Genomic DNA, 18098 nt, shown 5'->3' on the forward strand with positions numbered 1-18098 from the left:
CAAAACTGTAAACATTATTTTTCATCCTAGCTTCTCCTTCTTACAATTTTTTTGATTGTTGTCAAGGACACCATGTAGTTACTGGGCCTGTAACTTTGTCTTCATTCTTCACTCCTTATTTTTATTCACCTTACATATCCAGAGCAATGCTAAATCTTATCTTTTCTACCTTCACAACATTTCACATATACCTCCCTTTCTGTTCATGAAGTCAATAATAGAAGATATATCAAGGTACTTCTTACCTTGGTTATTACAATGGCCTTCTATTTATTTTCTGTGAATCCAGTCTCTTCTGACTTGAATACATACTCTTCTCAGCTGTCAATATTTGTTCAATGATCTCCAGCAGTATCCTGTTGTTTCAAGGATCCAACCAATATCTTTTATTTGAGATCCTTTTTGTTTGATATTCTTATTTGTCTCCACAAACTTATCTCTTTCTACCATTTCAGTTTTCCTACACTTTGTTCCCCTTGCCTTCCATTCCATTTAGTATGTATGCACACTAACCTACTCCTTGGTTCTAGAACAAGACACTCCATTTCCTATATTCCCATGCCTTTAAATATCCTCTATGCCTAATAATAGCAGTCCTGTCACCTCGGTTTCTTAGTTTTCCTAGGTTCTTTTGAAATTTACCTCAAATCCCACTTTCTTAGGAAATTTTCCCTGGCCATCCTCCAGCTGCCAATGGTGTTCTTCTCTCAGATTACTTTCCACCTAATGTATATACATGGCCACATGAACATATGTATGTATAAATCTGTTTATATATGTGCATATATGTGGGGGATTGCCATTTATATGCTGCTTCTTTCAGAATGTAAGTTATTTTAAGGAGAAAGAAACCATTTTTTCCTTTATATACTCAGCATTCAGTAGAGTACAAATTAAATATATATACTATTGTATATATGTATAATAAATATTTAATTAAAGCCTCTTGACTAACTGATGAATTATTGTTTACAAAAAATCCAGAATATTTGCAATTTTTGCAAATTTTGCAAAATTTGCAAAAAAAAAAAAAAAAAAACCCAACCCTGCAACTTATACCATTTTATGCAGTTATGAATTTCTGAAGACTCCCTAGATATTGTTATATCACTAATTTATACTAAAAAATGCTAGAATCTGGGAACAGTGATTTTTGCTGACATGAGAAATGTTTTTAAGATTCTCTCTGTTCCTACAAAGGCAATAAACTAGATATCAACCAAATCAGTTCTACCAACCTAATGTCTATTGAATAACAAACATTTTTGCTATTGACTGCTAATATCAGTCTTTTTTTCTTGTTAATATTTTCAAATGGATTATGAGAACAAAAAAAATTGAAGAGACCTTAGTAATTACTTAATTAAGACCTTTCATTTTATAGTTGAAGAAAATAAGGCCGAAATAGGTTAAGTGAGTTTACCTGTGATTGTATAGCCCCTATGTGTTAGGAAAATTAAAATCAGAGACTTTGAGTACAAATTTAGAACTCTCTCCACCATACTGAATCATACTGGGTTTCCGTGGGCACCTAATGGATATAAAAGAGTATATTGGTTGATATTTAACAATCAGCTTTCTAGACAAATGTGTGTATGACATAAATTACCTTAAAGTACATTATTAATATTTTCTTCCTAATTTTTTTAGTCAAGAAACAATCAACAAAACAATAAATCAAATGATAAATAGTTGTTGTTGTTCAGTCATTCAGTCGTGTACAACTCCTCATGACCCCATGGACCATATTCTAACTTTAACTGAGTGATGACCCTGTCATCTCTGGATTTAGATGACTTACCATGGCTATTTACTTCCTACTTTCACCCATATTGAAAATTATTTACAATTGTAGAATCACTGAATTGGAGATTTAGAAGAGCTGTCAGTGGTCATCTGGCCCAAACCATACATAAAAGGAATCCTCAATATAAAACAAACAAGTGATTGTGCAGCCTCTAATTGAAGATTTTCAAGGAATGATATGTCTATTTCATTAAAATCACTACATTTCAAATCTACCTCAAGATAACCCATTCCATTTTTAATATTACTATGATTTTTACTTAGTCTTTGAAAGAGATTAGAAATTGCAATTAGAATGACTGGAGGTATGTATGCTCTAGACTTCAGAAATGATCAAATACAGCATTAATCAGATATGAGAATATGAAAGTGATATAATACAGATTCAATGGATTTTCATGGGTAGAAAAATAATATTATTAGTTCATATTTATTGCATTATAGATTATAAAAATAAACTTACTTATAACCATTTTCTCTAGTAAATATTATTTTCTTTACATAGGTAAGAAAACCAAAATATAAAGTGATTCTGGAGATCACACAATTTAAAGCTGGAATGTTGTTATATTACAAATAGAATTAACTGGGGCCCCTAGAAGTGAAATAATTTGCCCCAGGTCATATACAGAAGGTATATGGGATCTTTCCCATATGTCCTAAACTGAGTATATGAGTCCTTTTTAGGACTGCTCATCTACCTTTCATTTCACCCTTACCCAACTCTCATCTGTGGCTTCAATAAGTACCATGACCACAGCCTAGTAAACCATACTAGCAGCTAGACTGAATTAGGTTGAGCATAACAGACAAGCCTCAAAGTTGTTGGTGAGTTGGAAGGATATCTAACCCAGAAATATAAAAGCTGATGAAAGAGGGCTTTTGAAGAGTTTAGAGTTTGGTGAGGCATCAAAGATGACAAGGCCATCCTGGGAAATTGCCAGTAATTTTGACTTTCATCCTGCCACTGGACTTTAATGACTCAGGACAAATAAGGCTTGTGACTTTGCACAACTCTGCCTCTCTTAAATCTATTTCATCTACAAGTCATAACTCATGATATAATTGGTTCTCTTCAAAATGAAGAATGAATAACAATAAAACTAGAATCAAAGTCATTCATCAATGATCATAAGTCTTAATCCCCTCCTTCTGACTTGATTTCAAGGGCTATTTCCATTTGAGCAGAGTAAAATTATCCATCTAAAAGAATTAATGCAGAATTAGTAAGAAGGAAAATTGCACAAAGATATAAGAATATGAGATAATAATGAAAATTTTTCAATGGCTTTCAAATGAGTAGTTTTTTAAAAACACATTCAATTTATAGAACACTCTATTAACCTACCAATTTATCACCATATTTTCCTATATCAGAGTTACAATTATGCACCTTGTAAGTCACCATAAGTGAGTATATGAAGAAAAACAGGGTTAATGGAGTAGGTAATACTCAATATCCCTACTGAAATCATTACTTATTACCTTCTTGTATGGCAGAGGTCTTTAGAGCCTTTTGTCTTCCTGATTCAAAGAGAAAATGGTTAAAATCAATGAAAGAAAAAGGGTTTTAAAGATATCTTTAGAATCTGTATTTAAGATATATTCTAGAAAACTGATGCAGTAGGCAAGATGAGTGAAGACAATCTAACCCAACAATGATCAAGGTCTAAACTAAGATGAGGTTAAAGGAAAAGAGAATAATAGACATTTGTCTTTTTTGTTTTTCAATATGATGCATAATATAGACATTCAATGTCCATTTATCATAATTTTCTTCAAAAATGTTTACTCAATACAGTGAATTAATTTGGCCTGACTTCATTTATTTACTTAGAATTATGTGCTGCCATCTGCCCCTAAGGAGATTGCTTCCTAAACCACAGAAGCCCCTAACCAGGCTATAATGATGAAACAGTCTATGTCTTCAGATCCATATTTGAAGAAAGATCATACAAAAAGGGCCATGAAACAGAATTTATTAACCAGAATGGCCTTTCTGTTCTCAAGACACTTACTTATGAAGTGTGTATAAAAGCTGGGAGAAACAGGACTAGACGGTGATGATACCACATACGGAGACAAAATGACCTACTGGGTTATTTAATAAGATCCCTTTCAACTCCAGTATTACAGAATGATGTTTCATAAAGAAAAAGAATTGCACCAAAGCCAACATTAATTTAATTATTGCCATTTGTTTCTTAAGCATTAATAAATTTATGTAAAAGTACACTCTAATGTTGAAAATTCCAATTCATAACTAAGCTGTTAAAATAAGACCTACCAATACTACAAACAGCACAAAATATAAATATTAACTTACTGATAAGTGGTTTTTTTATCATTCCATAAAGTAAGAACATAATTTGTTGTACTTAATCTAAAAAGGTCCTACTCTCCTATAACAAATTAATAAATAAATAACATTGTAATAATAAATAACATTTGTAATGACCTATATTTATTCATCTTTTAGTGGAGTAGATGGAGTTTCAATGAAGTAAGAGACTCTCAATGATTTCTATTGAAAAATTCAAACTAAACAGAAAATTTTAATCTACAAACATAGGACTCAAGAGAAGTATAGAAAGGTAAACAGGGGAAAATATATATTAAAGGTTAAATTGTTTACATCCCTATATGGGGAAATGATATTTATACTTCTTGAGAACTGTATCTAAAACTAGAGCACACTGAGGGGGGGCATCACTTGGATAGAGGGTATGGTTGTGAATGAATTCTGATGTGATGACATCAGAGAAAAAGACATTAAGATATAGAAAAAATTCTGTATTGGAAAAAGAGCAAAGGGGAGGTATAATGTGATAATTACATCACTTGAAGAAGCAAAAAGACTTATTACAATTGAGGGAAAGCAGGGAAGGGGATAAGCATTACTTGAGTACATGGCATCTATACAAAAATTGATCATGTATTAAGCATAAAAATCTCACAATCAAATGCAGAAAGGCAGCTATAATGAATACTTCCTTTTCAGGCCATAATGCAATAAAAATTATATTAAATAAAGGGGCAGGGAAAGACACAATAAAACTAATTGGAAATTAAATAATTTAATTCTTTAAAAATGACTGAGTCAACAACAAATCACAGAAACAATCCTTAATTTCATCCAAGAGAATGAGCCAATATACCAAAACCTATGGGATGTAGCCAAAGCAGTTCTGGGGGAAATTTTTATCTCTGAATAACTATATGAATAAAATAGAGAAAGAGAAGAGCAATGAATTTGGCATGCAATTTAAAAAGCTAGAAAAAGAACAAATTAAAAACCCCCAATTAAATACCCAACTAGAAATTCTGAAACTCAAAGGAGAGATTAATAAAAGTGAAACTATAAAAAAAAAAAAACTGTTGAACTAATAAATAAAACTAAGAATTGGTTTTATAAAAAAAAATAGATAAGTTTTTGGTATGTTTGATTAGAAAAAGGAAAGAAAAAATCAAATCATTAGCATTAAAAATGGAAAAGGTGAACTTACCACCAATGACAAAGGAATTAAAGCTATTTTGCCCAACTATATGGCAGCAAGTCTGAAAATCTAACCAAAATGGATGAATATTTACAAAAATATAAATTTCCAAAATTAAAAGAAAAGGAAATAAATTATTTAAATAGCCCCATTAAAAAAGAAAAGAAAAGAAAAGAAATTGGAAAAGCCATTAATGAAATCCCTAAAAACAAAACAAAACAAAATCTCCAAGGCCAGAAGGATTTGCAAATGAATTCTAGCAAACATTTAAAAACAATTCCAATACTATGTAACCTATTTGGAAAAATAAATAATAAGGAATACTGCCAAATTCTTTCTATGACACAAACATGGTACTGACACCTACACCAGAAGAGCCAAAATAGAGAAAGAAAATTACAAACCAATCTCCCTAATGAATATTGATGCAAAAATTTTAAATAAAATAATAACAAAGAGACTACAACAACTTATCAGCAGTATAATACACTGTGGCCAACTGGAATTTATACCAGGAATGCAGGGCTGGGTCAATATCAAGAAAACTATTACCATAATTGACCATATCAATAATAAAATCAACATATAATCTCAATAGATGCAGAAAAATCTATTGATAAAACATAGTACCTATTCTTATTAAAAACACTAGAAAGCACAGGGATAAAAAAGAGCTTTTCTCATCTATCTAAAACCAACAGCAAGTATTATTTGGAATGGCAAGAAGCTGAACTCACTCCAAATAAAATCAGGTGAAACAAGGATGCCCATTATTACCACTATTATTCAACATTGTCCTAGAAATGTTGGCTTTAGCTATAAAAAAAAGAAAAAAAAGTAAAGAAATTATAATATGCAATGAGGAAAAAAGCTATCAATCTTTGTAGTGATTCTTAGAGAATCTTAGAAAATTGTCCAAAAATATATTGGAAACAATTAACAGCTTTAGCAAAATTGCAGAATATAAAATAAACCTATACAAATAATCAGCCTTTATATATATTATTTACAAAGCCCATCAGCAAGAAATAGAAAGAGAAATTCCATTTAAAGTTACTATAGACAAAATAAAATATTTGGGGGTCTACCTGCCAAGAAAAACCCAAGTACTACATGAAAACATTTACAAAATACTTCTTACACAAATAAAATTAGATTTAGGCAATTGTAATTTGGAAAATGTCAGTTGCTCATGGGTAGGAAAAGCTAATATAATAAAAATGACAATTCTGTTCAGTGTCATACCAATCAAATTGCCAAAAATAATTTTATATAAGTAGAAAAAAATAATAAAATTCATCTGGAAGAACAAAAGGTGAAGAATATCAAGGGAACTAATGGGGAAAAAAAAACAACAAAGGATGGTGGTTTAGCAGTACTAAACTTAAAACTATTATAAAGCAATGATCATCAAAACCATTTGCTATTGGCTAAGAAGTAAAATGGTAGATCACTGAAATAGATTGGATACATACAATTCTATAATCATGGCATATAGTAATCTAGCATTTGATAAAATTGATGGGAAAACTGGAAAATAATAAGTCAGAAACTCAGCATAGACCTACACTTCACACTTCTTATCAAAATAAGGTCAAAACAGGTACATAATTTGGGCATAAAGGATGATACCATAAACAAATCAGGAAAATAAGGGATAATTTACCTATCAGATCTTTGGAGAAATAAAAAACTCATGACTAAAGAAGGACTAGAGAAAATTATGACAGGCAAAGTAGACAACTTTGATTACATTAAATTAAAAATGTTTTGCAAAAAAAAAAAAAAACAGAAACAAGATTAAAAGGGAAGTACAAAGTTGGAAAAATAATCTTTACAGCCAGTATTTCTGATAAATGTCTCATTTCTAAAATATATAAATAATTGTGTCAGATTCCTCAATTGATAAATAGTCAAGGATATGAACAGACAATTTTTAGATGATATTAAAGTCATTTATAATTATATGAAAAAATGCTGATTAAAAGGCCAGGTAACCAGGGTGGAGCTAAGATGGTGCAGAGGACACATACTTCTTTCTGAGCTCTTTTACTACCCTCACACTAATTATGAAATTCAGCCTCTGAAATAGTGCTGGACTGGTAGAATCCATGAATATTGGGAGTGCAGCAAATTACCAGCAAATGATAATTTCAAAGATCAGCAGAAAAGGTCTGTTTGGGAGGCCAGGTACAGGCAGAGAGGCAGAGAACAGAGGCCAGTGCACACTGAGCAGACTGATGCAGGGTGTGGTCTCCATGGGGTGAAGCTTCTACAGGGAGGACTCTACCACAATGTTGTATACTCTGCTCTGATTGCAAGTCAGTAGATCAGTAGATAATTTATAAAACATACAACACAAATGCAAAAGGTAAAGAGGGTACCCCCAAGCACCAGAGTCTCACGGGACCCAGTCATACCCACTTAGCACCAGGATTGACTCAGCTCAATCCCAACACAGCTGTTGCCACTTACAGGTGTCTGTAGAGAAAGCTTGGAACTTGCCCCAAAAGCAGATCAAAACTTAAAAAAAAATGAGTAAAAAGGCAAAGTGAGCTCTAACTGAAGAAGAATAGATTTCAAACCCTGAAGAGAATAAAAGCAGATTATCTCTATATGAAGCCCCAAAGATGAATATAATCTGGTCCCTACCACACAAGGCTCTCCTAGAAAAAATTAAAAAGGATCTTTAAAGAGAGCTAGAAGAAAAATGGGAAAAAAAATGAAAACTTTGCAAGAGAGTTTGGAAAAGGCATATAACTCATTAAAAGACATATTATAAAAAAAATAAAACAACTCCCTGAAAAACAGAATGTGTGAATTGGAAAAGATAAAGAGCTCCCAGCAAAACAGAATTTGTAAATTGGAAAAAGGAAATAACTCCTTAAAAATTGTGAAATGAAAAAAATTCCATACAACAAAACAACTCATTTAAAATTCAATTGGAGAACTACAAAAAGAAGTGAAAAAAGTAAATGAAGAAAATAATTCATAAAAATCAGAACTGAATAAATGGAAATAAATGACTCAATGAGACATCAAGAATCAGTCAAGCAAAACCAAAAAAATGAAAAAATAGGAAAAAAACTTAAATAACCACTTGGGAAAACTGCAGACCTAGAAAATAAATCTAAGAGAAATAATCTAAGGATTATTGGACTCCTTGAAATTCATGATGAAAAAAAAAAAGCCTAGAAACTATTTCTCAGGAAATCATCAAAGAGAACTGACCTGATGGCATAGAATCAGAAGGTAAAATAGCCATTGAAAGAATTCATCAAACATCTTCTGAAAGAGACCCTAAAATTAAAATTCCAAGAAATATTGTGGCTAAATTTCAGAAATATCAGACCAAGGAAAAATATTAAAAACAGCCAGAAAAAAATTCATATCCTGAGGAGCCACAATAAGGATTACTCAGGATCTAGAGCTTCCATATTAAAGGATCAAAGATTCTTGAATTTGATATTCTGAAAGGCAAAGGAATTTAGAATGCAAATAAGAATAAACTACCCCACTAAAGTGCGCATTTTCTTCCAGGAAAGAAGAGGGGCACTCAATGAAACATGTAAATTCCATTTATTTCTGATGAGAAAACCACAGCTTAACAAAAAAATGTGAACTCCAAATATAGGACTCAAGAAAAGCATAACAAGGTAAAAAGAACTCTTGAGAACATTATTTCTGTTAGGAGTATACATACAGAGTTTATGTATAATTTGATTTTATTGTTATATTATAAAAAAGGGACTAGAAGTAGGAAATGAATTGTACCAGAAAAAGGGAAAAATGGAGGTAAAAAGAGGAAAATTACATCTCATGAAGAGGCAATGGAAAGCTATTGTATCTGAGGGAAAGAAGGGAGGGAGATGAACCTTGTGTGAATATTACTCTCATCAGGTTTGGCTCAAAGAGAAAATATTGGGGGGGGGGGGCGGGGGGAGAGAGCCAAGATGGCAGAGAAGGCATATACGACTTTCTGAGTCTCTCTCATATCCTCACTACCTATTATCAAATTCAGCCTCAAAAATAGTGCTGACTGGTAAAATTCACAAAGATTGGAAGTGCAACAACTTACAAGCTTAAGATAATCTGGAAGATTGCCAGAAAAGATTTGTCCTGAGTCACAGGAACATACCAGCACAGGCAGGGATAGAACGAGAGGCTAGCATTTGGAGAGAACTAGAGGCAGGGGCAGCCTCCTTGGTTGGAAGGTTTACAGAGAATTCTCTGCCATAGGCTGACTGCTTTCCTTTGGTTGCAGAGTAGTGGACCAGCAGAGAAATTAGAGCCTAGGGTAGAGGGTACTCTGAAGGATGCCAAAGCCTAACAGGATCTGGCTGTTCCCACCTAGGACTAGAAGTGACTCAGCACAGACCATAGCACAGCTGTACAGCACCATTCTGCACTAGGGATTTTCACAGGAACAGTCACAAATCTGCAAGGCAGGGAGCACAGCCTGGGGCAATGCGAAGGTCCAGTCTAGCTCTCAGGATAAGCAAAAGTCCTTGCCCCACATTGGGCACCAATATGTAATGTTTTGTTGTCTCCAGAGACTGCTGATTGCTCTCTGGGAGGAAATCTGCTATCTCAATTCAATCTCTCAGCCACCAACTCTGACTAGAGTAGAGACTCTTCTCTATCTCTTGAGTGCCACCCTCTTTTATCCTCCCAGAGAATGGGCATGGGATAATGCAAGGGCTTCTGGGAAAAAATACTTCAACCGATGAACTTGCTCCTCCTAAGCATGCAAGCTGCTCCCCAGAAGTTCAAAGGGGTAAAACTCCCAGTAAAGGACAGAACTAGAGAATTGTTAAGTACCGACTTAGCACTTAGTAAGAACCTAATATCTCATTAGCACTTAGTAAGAATATAACAGGGCAGCCTCTAATCTGCACAGGGGGAGGGATCAGCCTGGGGCAGTGGAATTTTCCCAGCTATGCTCCCCAGGCAGAAAAACTTCCAGTACTATGAGGGATAGGGCAATTGCTAACACCCAAAGCAGGCTTTTGCAAGGGGGGGGGGGTGTGCAGTGATACTTTTTCTGCTCAACCTCTAGCCCCAAGGCAGTCACTAATCCTAACAGAGGGGCTCCTCAAAGGGCACTTCCACAGCTTGACCCATGATAACCCAGGCCTAGTCACTTCCAGTGTGGAGCTTTTCCCAGAGCACTCCTGCAGCTTGGCTGCTCTTTGCAGCCCACTGACAGAAAAGCTACTGTCCATATACCTATCCCTGCTTTGCAGAGGGAGCTGGTAACCTCTTTGCCTTGAAGACAGACCCTAAAGGCTTTAAAAATGAGTAAAAAAAAAAACAAAAGGATGATCAATAGTTTCTATACAGAAAGAGAGCAGATTTTCAATCCTGAGGAGACTAATAGCAGACAGTCTCCAGATAATACCCCAAGGGGGATGTAACCTGGTCCCCAGCACAAAAGGTTCTCCTAGAAGAAACTATAAAAAATCTTAAAAGAGAACTAGAAAAAAATGGGGAAAGGAAAGAGAAACTATGCAAGAGAGTAACAACTTCCTGAAATGTGAATAATTACTTAACTTATATGAATAATAAAATACCTCAATTAAAAAAATTTGGTGAAATGGAAAAAAAATTCCATACAGCAAAACAACTCATTTAAAAACTCAATTGGGACTATACACAAAGAAGTTTAATTAAAAAAAAAAAGCTAATGAAGAAAATAATACATTAAAAATCAGAACTGAACAAATAGAAATGGATGATTCATTGAGACATCAAGAATCAGTCAAGCAAAACCAAAAAAAAATGAAAAACTAAAAAAAAAAAGTTAAATATCTACTTGGAAAAACAACAGACACAGAAAATAGATCTAGGAGGGATAATCTGAGGATAATTGGACTTCCTGAAAATTATGATGAAAAAAAGATCCTCGATACTATTTTACAGGAAATCATCAGAGAGAACTGCCCAGAGGTAATAGAATCAAAAGGTAAAATAGGCATTGAAAGATTCATCAAAAACCTTCTGAAAAAGACCCTAAAATAAAAACTCCAAGGAATAGTATGGCTAAATTTCAGAACTGTCAAACTAAGGAAAAAATATTATAAGCAGCCAGAAAAAACAATTCAAATACTGTGGTGCCACAATAAAGATCACTCAAGATCTGGCTGCTTCCACATTAAAGGATCAAAGGGCCTGGAATCTGATATTCCAAAAGGCAAAAGAACTTGGAATGTAGGCAAGAATAAACTATCCAGCTAAGCTGATCATTTTCTTCCATGGAAGAAGATGGACATTCAATGAAACAGATGAATTCCATTTCTTTCTAAGGAAAAAAAACAGATCTAAACAAAAAATTTTATCTCCAACCATAGGACTTGAGACAAGCAGAAAAAGGTAAAAAGAACTCTTGAGAACTGTACTTATGTTGTGGATATACATAAAGAATACATGTATATATTGATTTTACTGATATAAGATAAAAAAGGGAAATAGAAATGGAAAGGGGTTAGTGTCAGAAAAAGGGAAGAGGGGAGATAAAAAGAAGGAAACTACATCCCATGAAGAGGCAAAGGAAACCTCTCATATCTGAGGGAATTTAGAGAGGGGGAGGAACATTGTGTGAATCTTACTCTCATCAGAGTTGGCTCAAAGAGAAAATTAATGACATATTGGTTTTACAGAGAAACTTCTCTCACTCCATTAAAATTGGGAGAGGAAAAGGGAAAAGGAAAAGAGTAATAAGAGAGTGGTACAACAAAGAGGAAGGGATTCAAAGGGGGGAGGGAGGGATCCTAAAGAGAGCTGCATGATATAAGTGGTGCCCATAAGTTTAATACTAGGAAAGGGGGAAAGGGCGGGGGCAAGAAAAAGAAAAGCATAATCTGGGGATAATAAGATGGCAGGAAATACAGAATTAGTAATTTTAATGGTAAATGTGAATGGGATGAACTCTCCCATAAAGCTGAGGCAGATTGCAGACTGGATCAAAAGTCAGAAATCTACAATATGTTGTTTACAAGAAACACATTTAAAGCAGGGAGATACATACAGCATAAAGATAAAAGGCTGGAGCAGAATCTATTATGCTTCAGGCAAAGTCAAAAAAGCAGGAGTAGCCATACTTATCTTAGGTCAAGCAAAAGCAAAAATTGATCTAATTAAAAGTGATAAGGAATGAAGCTATATTTTGCTAAAGGGTAGCATAGACAATGAAGCAATATCAATACTAAACAAATATGCACCAAGTGGCATAGCATCTAACTTCCTAAAGGAGAAGTTAAGAGAGTTCAAGAAGAAATAGATAGCAAAATTATAATAGTGGGAGATCTCAACCATGCACTGTCAGAATTAGATAAATCAAACCACAAAACAAATAAGATAGAAATTAAAGAGAAAATTGAATATTAGGAAAATTAGGTATGATAGATATTTGGAGAAAACTGAATGGTGACAAAAAAGAATATACTTTCTCTTCAGCAGTTCATGGAACCTACATAAAAATTGACCATATATTAGGACATAAAGATCTCAAAATTAAATGCAGGAAGGAAGAAATAGCAAATGCTTTCTTTTCAGATCATGATGTAATAAAAACTACATTCAACAAAAAGTTAGGGGTAAATAAACCAAAAAGTAATTGGAAACTAAATAATCTCATCTTAAAGAATGATTGGGTGAAACAGCAAATTATAGACACAATTAATAATTTCAGTTAAGATAATGACAACAATGAGATATTATATCAAAATTTGTGGGATACAGCCAAAGCGATAATAAGGGGAAAATTTATATCTTTAGAGGCTTACTTGAATAAAATAGAGAAAGAGAAGATCAATGAATAGGGCTTGCAACTAAAAAGGCTAGGGGAAAAAAAATTAAAAACTACCAATCAAATATTAAACTTGAAGTTCTAAAAATAAAAGGAGAGATTAATAATATTGAAAGTAAAAAAAATTATTGAGTTAATAAATAAACTAAGAATTGGTTTTATGAAAAAAGCAACAACATAGATAAACCTTTGGTAAATTTGATTAGAAAAAGGAAAGAGGAAAATCAAATTGTTAGTCTTAAAAATGAAAAGGGAAAACTTGCCACTAATGAAGAGGAAATTAGAGCAATAATTAATTACTTTGCCCAACTTTATGCCAATAAATTTGATAACCTAAGTGAAATGGATGAATACCTACAAAAATATAGGTTCCCAAATTAACAGAAGAGGAAGTAAATTGCTTAAATAGCTCCATATTAGAAAAAAGAAATAGAACAAGCTATTTATCAACTCCCTAATAAAAAATCCCCAGGGCCACATGGATTTGCATTTGAATTCTATCAAACATTTAAAGAACAATTAACCCAAATACTATTTAAACTATTTGAAAAAATAGGGAAAGAACGAGTCCTACAAAATTCCTTTTATGACACAGACATGATACTGATACCTAAACCAGGTAGGAGCAAAACAGAAAAAGAAAATTATAGACAAATCTCCCTAATGAATATTGATTCAAAAAGCCTAAATAAAATATTAGCAAAGAGATTACAGAAAATCCTCCCCAAGATAATACACCATGACCAAGTAGGTTTTATACCAGGAATGGAGGGCTGGCTCAATATTAAGAAAACTATTAGCATAATTGAATATATCACTTACCAAATTAACAAAAATCATATGATCATCTCAACAGATGCAGAAAAATCATTTGATAAAATCCAACACCCCTTCTTATTAAAAAACACTAGAGAGTATAGGAATAAATGGACTTTTCCTTAAAATAATCATTAGCATCTATTTAAAACTATTATTGAGCATTATATATAATGAGGATCAACTAATTAGATCAGGAGTAAAAAAACTAGGTTGCCCACTATCATCATTACTATTCAATATTGTATTAGAAATGCAAGCTTTGGCAATAAGGAAAGAAAAAAGATTAAAGGAATTAGAGTAGATAATGAGGAAACCAAATTATCACTCTTTGCAGATGATATGATGGTATATTCAGAGAACCCCAGAGAATTCATTAAAAAGCTATTAGAAATAATGCACAATTTTAAGCAAAGTTACAGGATACAAAATAAATCCATATGAGTCATTAGCATTTTTATACATCACTAACAAAATCCAACAGCAAAATATATAAATGCCATTTAAAATAACTGTTGATAGTATAAAATATTTGGGAATTTATCTGCCAAGGGAAAGTCAGGAACTATGTGAGCAAAAGTAGAAAACATTTTTCATACAAATAAAATCAGATCTAAACAACTGGAAAAATGTTAAGTGCTCTTGGATACTTCAAGTGAATATAACAAAGATGACAATAATATCCCAAACTAACTTATTTATTTAGTGCTATACCAATCAAACTCCCAAGAAACTATTTTACTGACCTAGAAAAAAATAACAAAATTCATCTTAAAGAACAAAAGTTCAAAAATTTCAAGTGAATTAATGGAAAAAAATCAAATGAAAGTGGCCTAGCTTTACCAGATCTAAAACTATATTTTAAAGCAGTGGTCATAAAAACTATTTGGTACTGGCTAATAGAAAAGTTGATCTTTGGAAGAGGTTAGGTTCACAGGACAAATTAATGAATAAATATAGCAATCTAGTGTTTGACAAACCCAAAGACCCTAACTTTTGGCTTATGAATTCACTATTTAATAAAGACTGCTGGGAAAATTAGAAACTAGTTTGGCAGAAAGTAGGCATTGACCCACACTTAACAGCATATACCAAAATAAGGTCAAAATAGGTTCATGATTTAGACATAAAGAATGAGCTTCTAAATAAATTCAAAAAACAGGTTAGTTTACCTCTCAGATCTATGGAGGAGGAAGGAATTTGTGACCAAATAAGAACTAGATATTATTATTGATTACAAAATAGAAAATTTTGATTAATTTTTTTTTGTACAAATAATGCACTAATGTAGAAAAGATTAGAAGGGAAGCAATAAACTGGGAAAACATTTTTATATTCAAAGGTTCTGAAAAAGGCCTCATTTCCAAAATATGTAGAGAATTGAATCTAATTTACAAGAAATCAAGCCATTCTCCAATTGATAAATGGTCAAAGGATATGAACAGACAATTTTCACATGAAGGAATTTGAAACTATTTCTAGTCATATGAAAAGGTGCTCCAAATAATTTTTGATCAGAGAAATGCAAATTAAGACAACTCTGAGATACCACTATACATCTCTCAGATTGGCTAAAATAACAGAAAAAGATAATGACAAATGTTGGAAGGGATGTAGGAAAACTGGGAAACTGATACATTGTTGGTGGAATTGTGAATGAATCCAACCATTCTGGAGAAAAATTTGGAACTGCACTTGAAAAGTTATCAAACTGTGCACATGTTCATTAGCATTTTCCTTAGCAAGTTGTTTGATCATTATTCCTTTTGCTGGATTTTTACCAATTGTTCGTATGATAGCAGTTTGCAGACATCCCACAAAATCATCAAAGGATTCATTTGGACCTTGCTCTATTTTCACGAAGGCTTCCTCTTCCTAAGAGATTATTCCATGCTTTTATAGCAACGGCAGCAGCAATTTGCTCATATGCTATCAAATGGTAATTCATCTGTGCTAAAGTGTCTGCATACTGACCTCTACCTGCTAATTGGTCAAAAGTGATTTATATACTAATTCCATTAGTTTCATTAGGCTTGTATCCTACATTGTTCACTATACTCCAAAAGCCACAACAAGTTTTGTCCAGGTTCTAAACATTCTTTACTATAAATTTCCAATCACTAGTGGTTAAAAATGTCATAATTCAAATTCTCTAATATTATCTTAATATAAGACGATGTAGCCCCATAAAGACTGCAACCCTTTTTCAAATCCTTGCTTGTTTCCAGATTAAAAGGGATGTATCTTCTCCTCCCTTGATCAGAAGAATCAAATTCTTCAATCACAGGGTATGCATTTATTTGTAAATCAGATATATTTTGTCCTTTTTTTTAGCTTTAACTAATGCCTTTTATAATGTTGTCACAGGCTGCTTCATAGGTGATGCTGATTGTGTCACTGTCCCTCCTCCTTCTCCCTCCACCCATGAAGGGTTAATTGATGGGGAGGGGTCGGGAGGTGGGGAATGCCCTAATGGCTCCTGCTGTGAAGCACTACACTTTAATTTTATTAGAATTGTACTTAACTTCATACTTGTCTAATTCTTCATCCTTTTCACCTAGTTTGGAAGTATCCTCCCTTTCTTCTTTTTTTCTTATTCTAATATTTATATAATTCCTTAAAGCCAATTGTATTACGTTATATGTATAAATTGTTTCTTTAGGAATTGAATTAGGATCATTATCATTGTAATATTCACATAGTTGGTCTCCTACTAATTTCCAATCATCTGGATCTAATTCTTTTTCCTTAGAGAACCAAAGAGATGTGTATTATAATGCTTGTTTTTTTTTTACTTTATTTTAAAATTAATTTTATATTTATAACTTTTTTTTTTTTTTACAATATATATGCATGGGTAATTTTTTACAACATTATCCCTTGCACTCACTTCTGTTCCGAATTTTTCCCTTGTTCCCTCTACCCCCTCCTCTAGATGGCAGGCAATCCTATACATGTTAAATATGTTATAGTATATCCTAGATACAATATATGTGTGCAGAACCGAATTTCTTATTGCACAGGAAGAATTACATTCAGAAGGTAAAAATAACGGAAGAAAAACAAAAATGCAAACAGTTTACACTTATTTCCCAGTGATCCTTCTCTGGGTATAGCTTATTTGGTCCATCATTAATCAATTGGAACTGAATTAGATCTTCTCTTTGTTGAAGATATCCACTTGCATCAGAATACACCCTCATACAGTATCATTGTTGTGTATAATGATCTCCTGGCTCTGCTCATTTCACTCAGCATCAGTTCATGTAAGTCTCTCCAAGCCTCTCTGTATTCATCCTGCTGGTCATTTCTTACAGAACAATAATATTCCATAACATTCATATACCACAATTTACCCAACCATCCTCCAATTGATGGGCATCCATTCATTTTCCAGTTTCTAGCCACTACAAAAAGGGCTGCCACAAACACTTTGGCACATACAGATCCTTTTCCGTTCTTTAGTATTTCTTTGGGATATAATCCCAGTAGTAGCACTGCTGGATCAAAGGATATGCACAGTTTGATAATTTTTTGGGCATAATTCCAGATTGCTCTTCAGAATGGTTGGATTCTTTCACAACTCCACCAACAATGCATCAGTGTCCCTGTTTTCTCACATCCCCTCCAACATTCATCATTATTTGTTCCTGTCATCTTAGCCAATCTAACAGGTGTGTAGTGGTATCTCAGAGTTGTCTTAATTTGCATTTCTCTGATCAATAGTGATTTGGAAGACTTTCATATGAGTGGAAATAGTTTCAATTTCATCATCTAAAAATTGTCTGTTCATATCCTTTGACCATTTATCAATTGGAGAATGGCTTGATTTTTTATAAATTAGAGTCAGCTCTCTAATATTTTGGAAATGAGGCCTTTATCAGAACCTTTAACTGTAAAAATGTTTTCCCAGTTCATTACTTCCCTTCTAATCTTCCTTGCATTAGTTTTGTTTGTACAAAAGCTTTTTAATTTGATGTAATCAAAATCTTCTATTTTGTGATCAATAATAATCTCTAGTTCTCTTTTGGTCACAAATTCCTTCGTCCTCCACAGGTCTGAGAGGTAAGCTACCCTATGTTCCTCCAATTTATTTATGATCTCGTTCTTTATGCCTAAATCATGGACACATTTTGATCATATCTTCTTATATGGTGTTAAGTGTGGATCCA

This window comes from Sminthopsis crassicaudata, chromosome 4 (genome assembly GCF_048593235.1).
Source record: "Sminthopsis crassicaudata isolate SCR6 chromosome 4, ASM4859323v1, whole genome shotgun sequence".
NCBI classification, from domain to species: domain Eukaryota; kingdom Metazoa; phylum Chordata; class Mammalia; order Dasyuromorphia; family Dasyuridae; genus Sminthopsis; species Sminthopsis crassicaudata.